Here is a 14,403-nt window from a genome sequence, read left to right on the forward strand (position 1 = left end):
CTCTTACTTGTTGTTGCCACCTTCCTCTTTTCCCATCTACCTCTTACTCTAACTGTAGCTACAACTAAATAATGATCCGATATATCAGTTGCCCCTCTATAAACATGTACATCCTGGAGCCTACCCATCAACATTTTATCCACCAATACATAATCTAACAAACTACTTTCATTACGTGCTACATCACCTTGTATATTTATTTATCTTCTTTTTCATAAAATATGTATTACTTATTACCAAATTTCTTTCTACACATAGCTCAATTAAAGGCTCCCCATTTACATTTACCCCTGGCATCCCAAATTTACCTACTACTCCCTCTATAACATTTTTACCCACTTTAGCATTGAAATCCCCAACCACCATTACTCTCACACTTGATTCAAAACTCCCCACGCATTCACTCAACATTTCCCAGAATCTCTCTCTCTCCTCTACACCTCTCTCTTCTCCAGGTGCATACACGCTTACTATAACCCACTTTTCACATCCAATCTTTATTTTACTCCACATAATCCTTGAATTTATACATTTGTAGTCCCTCTTTTCCTGCCATAGCTTATCCTTCAACATTATTGCTACTCCTTCTTTAGCTCTAACTCTATTTGAAACCCCTGACCTAATCCCATTTATTCCTCTCCATTGAAACTCTCCCACCCCCTTCAGCTTTGTTTCACTTAAAGCCAGGACATCCAGTTTCTTCTCATTCATAACATCCACAATCATCTCTTTCTTATCATTTGCACAACATCCACGCACATTCAGACTTCCCACTTTGACAATTTTCTTCTTATTCTTTTTAGTAATCTTTACAGGAAAAGGGGTTACTAGCCCATTGTTCCCGGCATTTTAGTTGACTTTTACAACACGCATGGCTTACGGAGGAAAGATTCTTATTCCACTTCCCCATGGATATAAAAGGAAAAGTAATAAGACCAAGAACTATTAAGATAAAATCAAAGAAAACTCAGATGAGTGTGTATAAATAAACGTGTACATGTATGTGTAGTGTGACCTAAGTGTAAGTAGAAGTAGCAAGACATGCCTGTAATCTTGCATATTTATGAGAGAGACAAAAGACACCAGCAATCCTACCATCATGTAAAACAATTACAGGCTCTCATTTTACACTCACTTGGCAGGACGGTAGTACCTCCCTGGGTGGTTGCTGTCTACCAACCTACTAAATATATATATATATATATATATATATATATATATATATATATATATATATATATATATATATATATATATATATATATACATACAAGAAGAGCTCACTCGAGCAGAGCAAAGTTACTGGTTATGGGCAATTTCAACCACAGGGAGACTGACTGGGAAAACCTGGAGCCAAACGGGGGTCCCGAAACATGGAGAGCCAAGATGATGGATGTGGTACTGGAAAACCTCATGCATCAACATGTTAAGGGCACTCACTACCAGAGAGAGAGGGGAGGATGAACCAGCAAGACTGGACCTTGTGTTCACCCTGAGCAGTTCAGACATTGAGGACATTACATATGAGAGGCCCCATGAAACTGGGCAACTACCTGAGGTATGGAAGACGGCAAATATAATACTCATATTTTAAAAAGGAGACAGAAAAGAGGTACTAGACTATAGACCAGTGTCACTGACGTGTATAGTATGCAAAGTCATGGAGATTATCAGGAGAGTGGTGGAGCACCTGGAACTGAACAAGAGTATGAACGCCAACCAGCATGGATTTATGGAAGGCAAATCCTGTGTCACAAACCTACTGAAGTTTTATGATAAAGTAACAGACGTAAGACACGAGTGAGAGGGGTGGGTTGATTGCATCTTCTTGGACTTCAAGAAGGCCTTCGACACAGTTCCTTACAGATTAGTGCAGAAGTTAGATGATCAGGCGCATATAACAGGAAGGGCACTGAAATGGATCAGAGAATACCTGACAGGAAGGCAACAACGAGTCATGGTACGTGATGAGGCATCACAGAGGGCATCTGTGACGAGTGGTGTCCCACAGGGGTCGGTCCTAGGACCAGTGCTATTTCTGGTATATGTGAATGACATGATGGAAGGGTTAGACTCAGAAGTGTCCCTGTTCGCAGATGATGTGAAGTTAATGAGGAGAATTAAATCAGAAGAGGATCAGGTAGGACTTCAAAGAGACCTGGACAGGCTGGACACCTGGTCCAGCAACTGGCTTCTTGAATTTAACCCCGCCAAATGCAAAGTCATGAAGATCGGGGAAGGGCAAAGAAGACCGCAGACGGAGTATAGGCTAGGTGGCCAAAGAATGCAAACCTCGCTCAAGGAGAAAGAGCTTGGGGCGAGTATAACACCGAGCACACCTCTGGAAGCACACATCAACCAGATAACTGCTTCAGCATATGGGCGCCTGGCAAACCTGAGAATAGCGTTTCGATACCTTAGCAAGGAATCGTTCGTGACACTGTACACCGTGTACGTCAGGCCCATATTGGAGTATGCAGCATCTGTTTGGAACCCACACTTGATCAAGCACGTCAAGAAATTAGAGAAAGTGTAAAGGTTTGCAACAAGGTTAGTTCCAGAGCTAAGGGGAATGTCCTACGAAGAAAGGTTAAAGGAAATCGGCCTGACGACACTGAAGGACAGGAGGGTTAGGGGAGACATGATAACGGCATACAAAATACTGCGTGGAATAGACAAGGTGGACAGAGACAGGATGTTCCAGAGAGGGGACACAGAAACAAGGGGTCACAATTGGAAGTTGAAGACTCAGACGAGTCAAAGGGATGTTAGGAAGTATTTCTTCAGTCATAGAGTAGTCAGGAAGTGGAATAGCCTAGCAAGTGAGGTAGTATAGGCAGGAATCATACATAGCTTTAAGATCAGGTATGATAAAACTCATGGAGCAGAGAGAGGACCTAGTAGCACTCAGTGAAGAGGCGGGGCCAGGAACTGAGTCTCGACCCCTGCAACCACAATTAGGTGAGTACATACATACATACTAGTCATAAGCACAGTAAAGATAAATATGCTGGGTAGCTAAAAAATCAGGGAGGCAAGTTCAATCCAAGGAACATAAGAAAGAGAGAGCGAGCACTGCAGGAAGCCTACCGACCCATGCTAGGCAGGTCCAAGGGAAGGATAAATGCAATTACTCTGATCAAGAGCTCCTCACTGGCATCAGGGCACCTTCCATGAGGTGCTGAGTACGCAAGTGTTGAAGTTCCTATCGACATGAAGATCAGATGAGCGGTCCTGGTCGAACGCAGTCTCTGGAGAGGATAAGCAAAAGAGCAACTTATGTATTACAAAAATGTATACTGAAAAATGCAGATTTAAAAAAAAAAAAAAGGGAAGGGGGTGATAAATACTGGGGATTGGAAGGAGGGTGATGCAACATAATGACTGTGTTGAGAAGCTGTCGACACAGGTCAATTAAAGCAAGTAAAGGGCTCTTGACTCAAGGAATTTGAGCGCTATACCCTTCCTTGGATCAACGGTGACTGCCTCCCAATCCCCAGGCTCTGTATGACCTCTAAGTATTACCATTATCCCATGAATATAATAATAATAATAATAATAATAATAATAATAATAATAATAAACAATTGTGGCACTGAGTCCTGGGCCAGACCTCTCTCATATTTTTCTTCCTCTCATTTTTCTTTTCCCCTTATCTTTATTCGTCCTCTTCCTCGCCCTCCTCTTTCTTACCCTGATTCCTCCCATTACCATCACATCTTTCACATACAACAGCGTCTCCACCCTAACTTCTTGCTGCCTCTCACCCCTTTCTCTCTTCACTTCTCAGTCTTTTTAAGAGAGGTGCCTTAATGCTGGTGAAAGGCTTTTCAAGCCAATTAACCGAAGCTACGCTCCCTTTCCTTGGCTCAAACATAATGATGATTTAACCCCTTCCTACACTTCACTTCGTTTTCGTTATTTCCTTCCCCAAATATTAATTCTGATTTTAGTATTAAGTAGTTTTAATCCTTGTCTAGGTTGCCCGAAATTTTGCGCATACTATGGGCTCTTCAAAGTAATATATGCATGTATAGTGTTCCGGAAACAATTTTTCGAATTTTGAGTTTTACTTCTGCATCCTCTTCCCCCCCCGCCCCCCACACACACACACTTTTCTGCCTCTCCTGTACCGTACACAAAAGTTTCCTCATTACCATAGTGTCTGGGCAGAGTGGGTGGGTAGAACAGGCGAAGGAGGTGGGTGAGATAGGCGAAGTAGGTGGGTGGGATAGGCGGAGTAAGTGGATAGGATGGACAGAGCTCAGGACGACCGTAATTAACATTAGTAGGACATTAGGAAGAAGGAGGGGAAGGGGGGAGGATCAAGGCCTGTAGCAACACTCACTAGATGGCAGCAGATTGGGAGATCTAGGGACGATGATTAGGCTCCAGAGAAAAGGAAATGGGATTTGATTCTCCTGGTTGCAATCTGGGTGTATAAATCGGAGAGGAAGGAGGATAGTGAGAGGAAATAAAATAGTGTGAGTATAAGCCTTAAAGTGTTTAAGGTAATAATAAAACTCTTGAGTAAGCGAAACGTAGTTTCAGTATTCCATACTGCTTAGGAGTCTTATTCACTAATGCTGGAAATGGGGTGCCAGGGAAGGAGAGGGATGTTAGGGAGGTATTGCGGAAGGTGGTGTTAAGGGAGGGGGTTGATGGTGTTGACGAAGGTGTTGAGGAAGGGTTGGGTCGCCCTTCTACCCTCCACCCCTACCAGCCTGGAGTCTCCCTACCTGGAGTGTGTTCCGGGGGTCAACGCCCCCGCTGCCCAATCCTTGACCAGGCCTCTCGGTGGATCAGAGCCTGAACCAGGCAGTTAATGCTGGCCGCACGTAGTCCAACATACGAACGACAGCCCGGCTGATCAGGTACTGACTTTAGATATCTGTCCAGCTCCCACTTGAAGGTAGCTCCTACTTTCCATTGGGGATAGGTTGCACCGTCTGCCCAAGCTTTTGCTTTTGTATTATAATCAAGGAGAGCGCTAAACCCGTAGTATTATGCAGCGCCTGTGGGGGGGGGGGGGATGTAGAAGGTATTCAGGCTTAATTCAGGGAACTGTATGTAAAGTAAAAGGACACAAGTGCAACTAATGTGACATTTATTGTGGCAACGTTTCGCTCTCCAGGAGCTTTATCAAGCCATTACAAAGTTTGTAATGGCTTGATAAAGCTCCTGGAGAGCGAAACGTTGCCACAATAAATGTCACATTAGTTGCACTTGTGTCCTTTTACTTTACATATTGTCGGTAATTCTACCAACTTTATTACAGGGAACTGTAGCCCAGATTCAATTCCCTAGATCAAGAGCCCCTCAACAACGTCAAGGAACCTTCCTTGAGGGGTTTTGCTTTCGTAAAGAGTGACTTCTGCGAGTAGATTTGGGACCAGTCTCTCTAGGATTTTCCAGGTGTACATTATGATGAATCTCTCTTGCCTGCGCTCCAGTGAGCACAGATCAAATGACTCCAGCAAGGTGTTGACGGAAGTCATATGTGCAGTAAAGGTTCTCTGTACATTCTCTAGATATGCGATTTCAGCTGCCTTGAATGGAGCTATAAGAGTACACCAGTATTCCAACCTAGAGAGAACACGCGATTTAAAAAAGAAAGCCCATAGGAGTCTTTCCCACCTCTGTCACATTATAAATATATTCATTAAATTTTATGGCTGAAACTCAGTCTAATTTGGTAGGAATTTCTAACATTTTACATGAGGTGAAGAATTTTTACTGCTGAAATTCAATTCAGTTGAGCAGAGGTTTTAGTTTATAAAACTCAAAAAAAAAAAAATATTTAGGACAAACACAAGGCCAACTATAACCATGAAAAACTGACGCTAGGGCAAATAAGGAAGATATTCACCAGCAAATGAACTTGAGGTTGGGGAGAAGTTATTTTAACGTCATTATTACTGAAAGTGAACAACTCCCTACAGCCTGACCGCAGATGTACCAGTTACCTAACACTTTACACCTTCCTTCAGTTACCCTTTCAAACTCTCCATACAACACAGGAGGTATCACAAAACTACCAGCCTCCTAGCACCCAACCTTCAGTTGTCCTTCAAACTCCACACACAACACAGGAAGCATCACAAAGGTACTAGCTTCCTAGCACCCAACCTTCAGTTGCCCTTCAAACTCCACACACAACACAGGAAACATCACAAAGGTACTAGCCTCCTGGCACCTAACCTTCAGTTGCCCTTTCAAATTCCTCACAACACAGGAGGTATCACCGTGGCCCGGTGGTTAAAACTCTCGCTTCACACGGTGAGTGTCTGGGTTCGATTCTCGGCGAGGGTAGAAACATTGGGCGTGTTTCTTTACACCGGTTTCTCTGTTTCCCATCAGTAAAATGGATACCTGGGAGTTAGTTGACTGGTGTGAGTCGCATCTTGGGACAAAACTGACCCAATTTACCCGAAATGCTCTGCATTGACTGGTCCGAACCCTTGACTGGTTTCAAACGGTTTCGTTGGACAATAAAGCAGACTGTAAACGGATGGGGTTGTAGGCGCCCTTATAAACACAAACATTAAATATATATCAGGAACGTGCACGGTAAGCTGTCCAATATACAAAAACAGTTAGAAACAGAAATACAAATAGCTAGAGCTTCATTTAAGGAGGTTATTAATACAATATTCAAGAGGTTTCTAGTAGAATTGCAGTAAATCAACCATTCAAATCATTATGAAGCTGTGTGTAGTCTGTGGTCAGTCAAACAAACGGGCTTCCACATGGATAAATTGTCATTTGTGTGGAAATTGGTGTCACGCCCCTTGTGCAGATATCCAAGAACTAGCTACAAGCAGTGTTAAAACAGGGAAATGTTTTTGGGTATGCCCAAATGAGATAAATCTGTGGACTAAAATCACAAGGGTATTAAAAGAGGACAACATCAAAGCTGCTTTCATAGACAACCTGGAAGCTTTCTACAACAGATGGGAACATAAAAAGTCTGTGCTGAATGGTACTGCCCTTGATACTGGCCATGTAGTCAGAAACTGTAAGGCTGAAGATGAAGTCCTGGTAGTCAGTAAATGTGGGGCTGATAGTGCTGTCCTGGGAGACAGTAATGGTGAAGCTGGAGGTGCTGTCCTGGGAGACAGTAATGGTGAAGCTGGAGGTGCTGTCCTGGGAGACAGTAATGGTGAAGCTGGAGATGCTGTCCTGGGAGACAGAAATGGTGAAGCTGGAGATTTTGTCCAGGTAGTCGGGAACTATACACAGGAAGGAATACATATAAATGACCTCATAGGGGACATGAGCCATAGTAGGGAAACAAGTGTAGTCAAAGATAAGATAAAACCAATATTGCAAACTAGAAATACCGCAGGAAATAGCAAACAAGAGGACTCCACTAGCAATAGTGAGGATATATTACCAAAAACAACTGGTGGGAGCTCCATTGTTGGTGCTAGGGAGGATAGAAGTAAGACAGGGAAACATGCACCAACAGGGAATACAGTCACAGAAACCCAAGGCAAACGGAAACCAAGCCTGTGCACATACTATGCACTTGGTATCTGCTGGCATGGGAAATCTGGAAAAACAGATGGGACGTGCAACTATGACCACCCTAGAAAATGCCATGCCCATATGACAACAGGAAAATGCAAACTCCCTTTCTGTAAGCTTTTTCACCCTGAACTGTGTACCTCTTCAGTACAGGAAAGACTGTGCTATAACTTAAATTGCCAGGCATACCATCTAAAGGGGACAAAAAGATACAAAACATCCAGGCCATGGGAAAACCTGGGTAGCCACAGCCACTCAAGAGGGAGAGGTTTTTTAGTGCCAGGAAGGAAAAAAAACTGGCAGGAAATGGCAGAAATCGTACACCAAATCCAGTCATTCCTGGAGTGGAACCACAGTCGATGGCCTCCACTCCAAACCAACAGATACAGATACTAATGCCGGAAAAAAAATCCCCCCCCAGTACCAACAATACCACCAGTCCGATAACATTCTTCTTTGCAAATATACAGGGTCTAAAGCCAGCAACAAACAACAAAATACCTTTCATCCGTGGACTGCTTGCAGAGGCAAAGGCAATGTTCGCGGCTTTCACTGAGACCCACATAAAGGATCACTTGGACAACGAAATATGGATCCCAGGTTACAACCTATACAGATGTGACAGAGTGAACAGGCAAAAGGGGGGGGGGGGGGGTTGGCCGGTACATTGCAGAGTCACTTGTTTGCACAGAACTGCTTAATGCCTCAAATGATGTAGTGGAAGTTTTAGCAGTAAAGGTCGAGAACCAAAACCTAGTCATTGTGGTAGTCTACAAGCCTCCGGATGCAACATCCCAGCAATTCCAGGAACAGCTGTTAAAAATTGACCACTGTCTGGAAAATCTTCCAGCTCCTGCACCCAACATCTTGCTCCTGGGGGATTTCAACTTAAGGCACCTAAAATGGAGGAATATAGCAAATAATATTGTTGCAGTAATAACACCAGGAGGCAGCTCTGATGAAAACTCACACTCACACGAGCTTTTAAATCTCTGCACAAAATTCAATTTAAACCAGCAAATAATAGAGCCTACTAGACTGGAGAATACACTAGACCTCATCTTCACTAACAATGATGATCTGATAAGAAATGTCACCATATCAAAAACAATATACTCAGATCACAACATAATTGAGGTTCAGACATGTATGCGTGGAGCCCCAGACCGACATAATGAGACTAGTCACGAGGGAGCATTCACCAAATTCAACTTCAATAACAAAAACATAAAGTGGGACCAAGTAAACCAATTCCTAACCGATATAAGCTGGGAAGATATACTAAGCAACACAGACCCCAACTTATGCCTAGAACAGATTAACTCGGTGGCACTCGATGTTTGCACAAGGCTTATTCCTCTAAGAAAAAGGAGGAGTAGATGTAAAATAGAAAGAGACAGGCGCTCCCTTTACAGGCGACGGAAAAGAATAACAGAGCGGCTAAAAGAGGTCAATATATCTGAAATGCGTAGGGAGACACTGGTCAGAGAAATAGCAAGCATCGAACTTAAGCTAAAAGAATCCTTTAGGAGTCAGGAATCGCGGGAAGAACTAAAAGCCATAAATGAAATCGAAAGAAACCCAAAGTATTTCTTCTCCTATGCCAAATCAAAATCGAGAACAACGTCCAGTATTGGGCCCCTACTTAAACAAGATGGGTCCTACACAGATGACAGCAAGGAAATGAGTGAGCTACTCAAGTCCCAGTATGACTCAGTTTTTAGCAAGCCGCTAACCAGACTGAGAGTCGAAGATCAAAATGAATTTTTTATGAGAGAGCCACAAAATTTGATTAACACAAGCCTATCCGATGTTATCCTGACGCCAAATGACTTCGAACAGGCGATAAATGACATGCCCATGCACTCTGCCCCAGGGCCAGACTCATGGAACTCTGTGTTCATCAAGAACTGCAAGAAGCCCCTATCACGAGCCTTTTCCATCCTATGGAGAGGGAGCATGGACACGGGGGTCGTCCCACAGTTACTAAAAACAACAGACATAGCCCCACTCCACAAAGGGGGCAGTAAAGCAACAGCAAAGAACTACAGACCAATAGCACTAACTATCCCATATCATAAAAATCTTTGAAAGGGTCCTAAGAAGCAAGATCACCACCCATCTAGAAACCCATCAGTTACACAACCCAGGGCAACATGGGTTTAGAACAGGTCGCTCCTGTCTGTCTCAACTATTGGATCACTACGACAAGGTCCTAAATGCACTAGAAGACAAAAAGAATGCAGATGTAATATATACAGACTTTGCAAAAGCCTTCGACAAGTGTGACCATGGCGTAATAGCGCACAAAATGCGTGCTAAAGGAATAACAGGAAAAGTCGGTCGATGGATCTATAATTTCCTCACTAACAGAACACAGAGAGTAGTCGTCAACAGAGTAAAGTCCGAGGCAGCTACGGTGAAAAGCTCTGTTCCACAAGGCACAGTACTCGCTCCCATCTTGTTCCTCATCCTCATATCCGACATAGACAAGGATGTCAGCCACAGCACCGTGTCTTCCTTTGCAGATGACACCCGAATCTGCATGACAGTGTCTTCCATTGCAGACACTGCAAGGCTCCAGGCGGACATCAACCAAATCTTTCAGTGGGCTGCAGAAAACAATATGAAGTTCAACGATGAGAAATTTCAATTACTCAGATATGGTAAACATGAGGAAATTAAATCTTCATCAGAGTACAAAACAAATTCTGGCCACAAAATAGAGCGAAACACCAACGTCAAAGACCTGGGAGTGATCATGTCGGAGGATCTCACCTTCAAGGACCATAACATTGTATCAATCGCATCTGCTAGAAAAATGACAGGATGGATAATGAGAACCTTCAAAACTAGGGAGGCCAAGCCCATGATGACACTCTTCAGGTCACTTGTTCTATCTAGGCTGGAATATTGCTGCACACTAACAGCACCTTTCAAGGCAGGTGAAATTGCCGACCTAGAAAATGTACAGAGAACTTTCACGGCGCGCATAACGGAGATAAAACACCTCAATTACTGGGAGCGCTTGAGGTTCCTAAACCTGTATTCCCTGGAACGCAGGAGGGAGAGATACATGATTATACATATACACCTGGAAAATCCTAGAGGGACTAGTACCGAACTTGCACACGAAAATCACTCACTACGAAAGCAAAAGACTTGGCAGACGATGCACCATCCCCCCAATGAAAAGCAGGGGTGTCACTAGCACGTTAAGAGACCACACAATAAGTGTCAGGGGCCCGAGACTGTTCAACTGCCTCCCAGCACACATAAGGGGGATTACCAACAGACCCCTGGCAGTCTTCAAGCTGGCACTGGACAAGCACCTCAAGTCAGTTCCTGATCAGCCGGGCTGTGGCTCGTACGTTGGTTTGCGTGCAGCCAGCAGCAACAGCCTGGTTGATCAGGCTCTGATCCACCAGGAGGCCTGGTCACAGACCGGGCCGCGGGGGCGTTGACCCCCGGAACTCTCTCCAGGTAAACTCCAGGTATATAAAATGTAATCTTAATGGAGAAGTCACTCATTAGAATGAAAATTCTGAATTTTTTTATTAAGAGAGTTTATCTTTCGGGAAAAGGCCAGTGTTTTTGTTAAATATTTTGGAGAGTCGGTAGTAAGTTTTAAGGTTAAAGAATGAGAAGAAGGAATTGCATTTTGCTCTTGTGAGCTCTTGGAAAATAATTCCAGGTTGTTTGTGTATACTGCATTTCTTCCACTTTTGCTTTATTTAATTTACTTTTAGGACAATAAGTTGTTTTATTCATAATTATCGCAAAAAATTAATACTGTACTTTATATTTTTGATTACGACATTGGGGTCAATCCTACTGCCACTGTGGTCACGACAGTGACACCAGTCCTGTTGCCACTGCGGTCACAACAGTGGCACCAGTCCTGCTGCCACTGTAGCCAGAGTTGCGGTGGCTGTCATTCCTCACTGTTCCTCTAAGTATCTTTATACACATTGCCTACAGTTGTATGATGACTGCCTACTGTCTGTATCTCAGCATATGTTTTTACGCTGTCCTCTTTATCTCGTTTTATAACACTGTGGTGCTTAGATCTTATTTTTTTAACTACTAATTATGGAGCAGGCAGGGGAAAGAAGCAAGAAGAGGCAGACATGGGGAAGGGGCAAGGAGAGGGAGACATGGGGAAGGGGCAAGGAGAGGCAGACATGGGGAAGGGGCAAGGAGAGGCAGATATGGGGAAGGGGCAAGGAGAGGCAGACATAAGGAAGGGGCAAGGAGAGGCAGACATGGGGAAGGGGCAAGGAGAGGGAGACATGGGGAAGGGGCAAGGAGAGGCAGACATGGGGAAGGGGCAAGGAGAGGCAGAGATGGGGAAGGGGCAAGGAGAGGCAGACATAAGGAAGGGGCACGGAGAGGCAGACATGGGGAAGGGGCAAGGAGAGGCAGACATGGGGAAGGGGCAAGGAGAGGCAGACATGGGGAAGGGGCAAGGAGAGGCAGACATGGGGAAGGGGCAAGGAGAGGCAGACATGGGGAAGGAGCAAGAAGAGGCAGACATGGGGAAGGGGCAAGGAGAGGCAGAAATGGGGAAGGGGCACGGAGAGGCAAACATGGGGAAGGGGCAAGGAGAGGCAAACATGGGGAAGGGGCAAGGAGAGGCAAACATGGGGAAGGGGCAAGGAGAGGCAGACACGAGGAAGGGAAAGTGTAGGGAGAAGGGCAGGCATAAGGAAAAGGAAGGGCAGGTATAAGGAGGGGAAGGATGTCAGATATGGATGGGGAGAGGAAGGATGGGCAGCCAAGATTAGGGAAGGGCCTGATATGGGGAAAGAGAAGTTGGGACACATAGAAAATGGGAAGGAACACCCATAGGAAACGAGGGGGAGGCAAAGGGGGGGGGGCAGCATACAAGGAAGACGAGGGAAAAAGGGAGTGAGCCACTTGGAGAGGGAGTGGTAGACATGGTAAGGAACAGACATGGGGGAGAAGTGAGTATGGGGGAGGGGGCAAGGGAGGGGCAGAAGCAATAACACACCAAGCATGAATTCAGTTTCACATTGATGTCTGCACCCTGAGGGAGGGAGAGATAGAGGGTGGCCTACTGAAGGAGGGAGGGAGGGAGAGATAGAGGGTAGTATACTGAGGGAGGGAGGGAGATATAGAGGGTGGCACACTGAGGGAGGGAGGGGGTGACACACGAAGTAGAGTTAGCGAGGTAAGCGACCCATGAAACATATGACCGTGTTTACATTTATTACGTAGGGTTGGCCCAACCATCCTTCCCCTCTCCTTGCTTCACAACCCACACGTCTCAATACCCACCTCTTTCCTACCTACTTACCTGCAGACTTACCTGGAGTTCATTACCTTTGTAAATTGTGAGTTCATTACCTTTGTAAATTCTGAGTTCATTACCTTTGTAAATTGTGAGTTCATTGCCTCTGTAACTTGCTCAGCTATCAAAACTTTGGAGTCCAGTCCCTGGACCAATTATGTACCTCTGTAATCTTTTGACTACCGCCCACAGGATGGGTATGGGGTGCATAATAAACATATTAAACTAAAAAACTAACTTTCCTACCTCCTCCCCTCTCCTACAACCTTCCCTCACCCCAACCCAATGCAAATATGTCACTGACTTTTTTGTGGGGTTATTCTATGTAATTTACACAAATGATACTAATAATTGTACTTATGTGGACCTATGCCTAAATAAACTTACTTAATTTGGTAGATAGCCAGAAACACCTGTTATGCCACAAGACGGGCAGCCATCAGCAATTTCACTCTGCTGTACCATTTTCAAAACATAATCTCTTCATTGATTAATGCCTTGAAAAATGGCCAACTGAGGCACCTCACAGATATTTCCAACTTCTTCATTTTCCTTCTATTTATTTGATATTAATAAAATAAACAATACAATACAAACATTAGAGGAAAGATTTAAATGGAGCTGAGCTCAGGTAACAACTCTTAACTAAACAAATAAAACCATAACCTATGTAAAAAAAAAAGAGGGAGAGAAATGGGGTTTTTTCCATGAACAATGGAATAGAGAGGATGGTGAGGGGAGGGGCTCACTGGGGCAAATGATAGGGAAGGGTGGAGGGTAATAGGAGGGGGATGTCAGGGAAAGGTAGAGGGAGAGGAATCTGTGTGAAGGTATTGGATCCTCTCTTCCCCTACACTGCAATTTATGACTTCACTTACTGTATTGTTTGCATCTGGTAAGTTGCTGAGTGGAAGCAGCGAGAAGAGGAAGGGGCAAAGCCATTAAGCTGCCAGTTTCATTTTTAATGGTGTGTATATAAACAATATATATCATTTTTTTTTTTTTTTACCACATCAGCAGTCAGGGTCAATAAATGAAATAAATTTACCATCATTCATTCAATAGCTGTCTTGTCTTTGCCTAAAATGATGAGGCATCACAACTCAAATGACAATGGAGTGCAACATCCCCACTCATACCTCCATAACCGAAGTTCTACCGAGTTTTCTGAATACCTTTATAAGTGTTATCTTACATTCAAACAACACATCAAATCCTTAAAAACCACTTGTCTCCACTCACTCCAATCTAACACACACATGCTTGCTGAATGCTCAAGCTCCTACCACTCACCCCAGATTTATACATCATCTTAGTCACCCTATCCTTTCTAAATGACCAAGTTATCTTAACAACTTCTCTTATGCTCTCTGAATACCTTTCATACTACCACATCTAATTTCTTTACTCTTCATTCTCTGCATATTTACATCACACGTTGATCTCAAACATGACATATCCACTGCCTCCAGTTGCCTGTTCCTCGCTGCAAGAAAGACCATGTCTCATGCCCACTATACCACAACACCACTATATTCTGGTATATACCTTGTCCTTCT

This window comes from Cherax quadricarinatus, chromosome 44 (assembly GCF_038502225.1).
Source record: "Cherax quadricarinatus isolate ZL_2023a chromosome 44, ASM3850222v1, whole genome shotgun sequence".
NCBI classification, from domain to species: Eukaryota; Metazoa; Arthropoda; class Malacostraca; order Decapoda; family Parastacidae; genus Cherax; species Cherax quadricarinatus.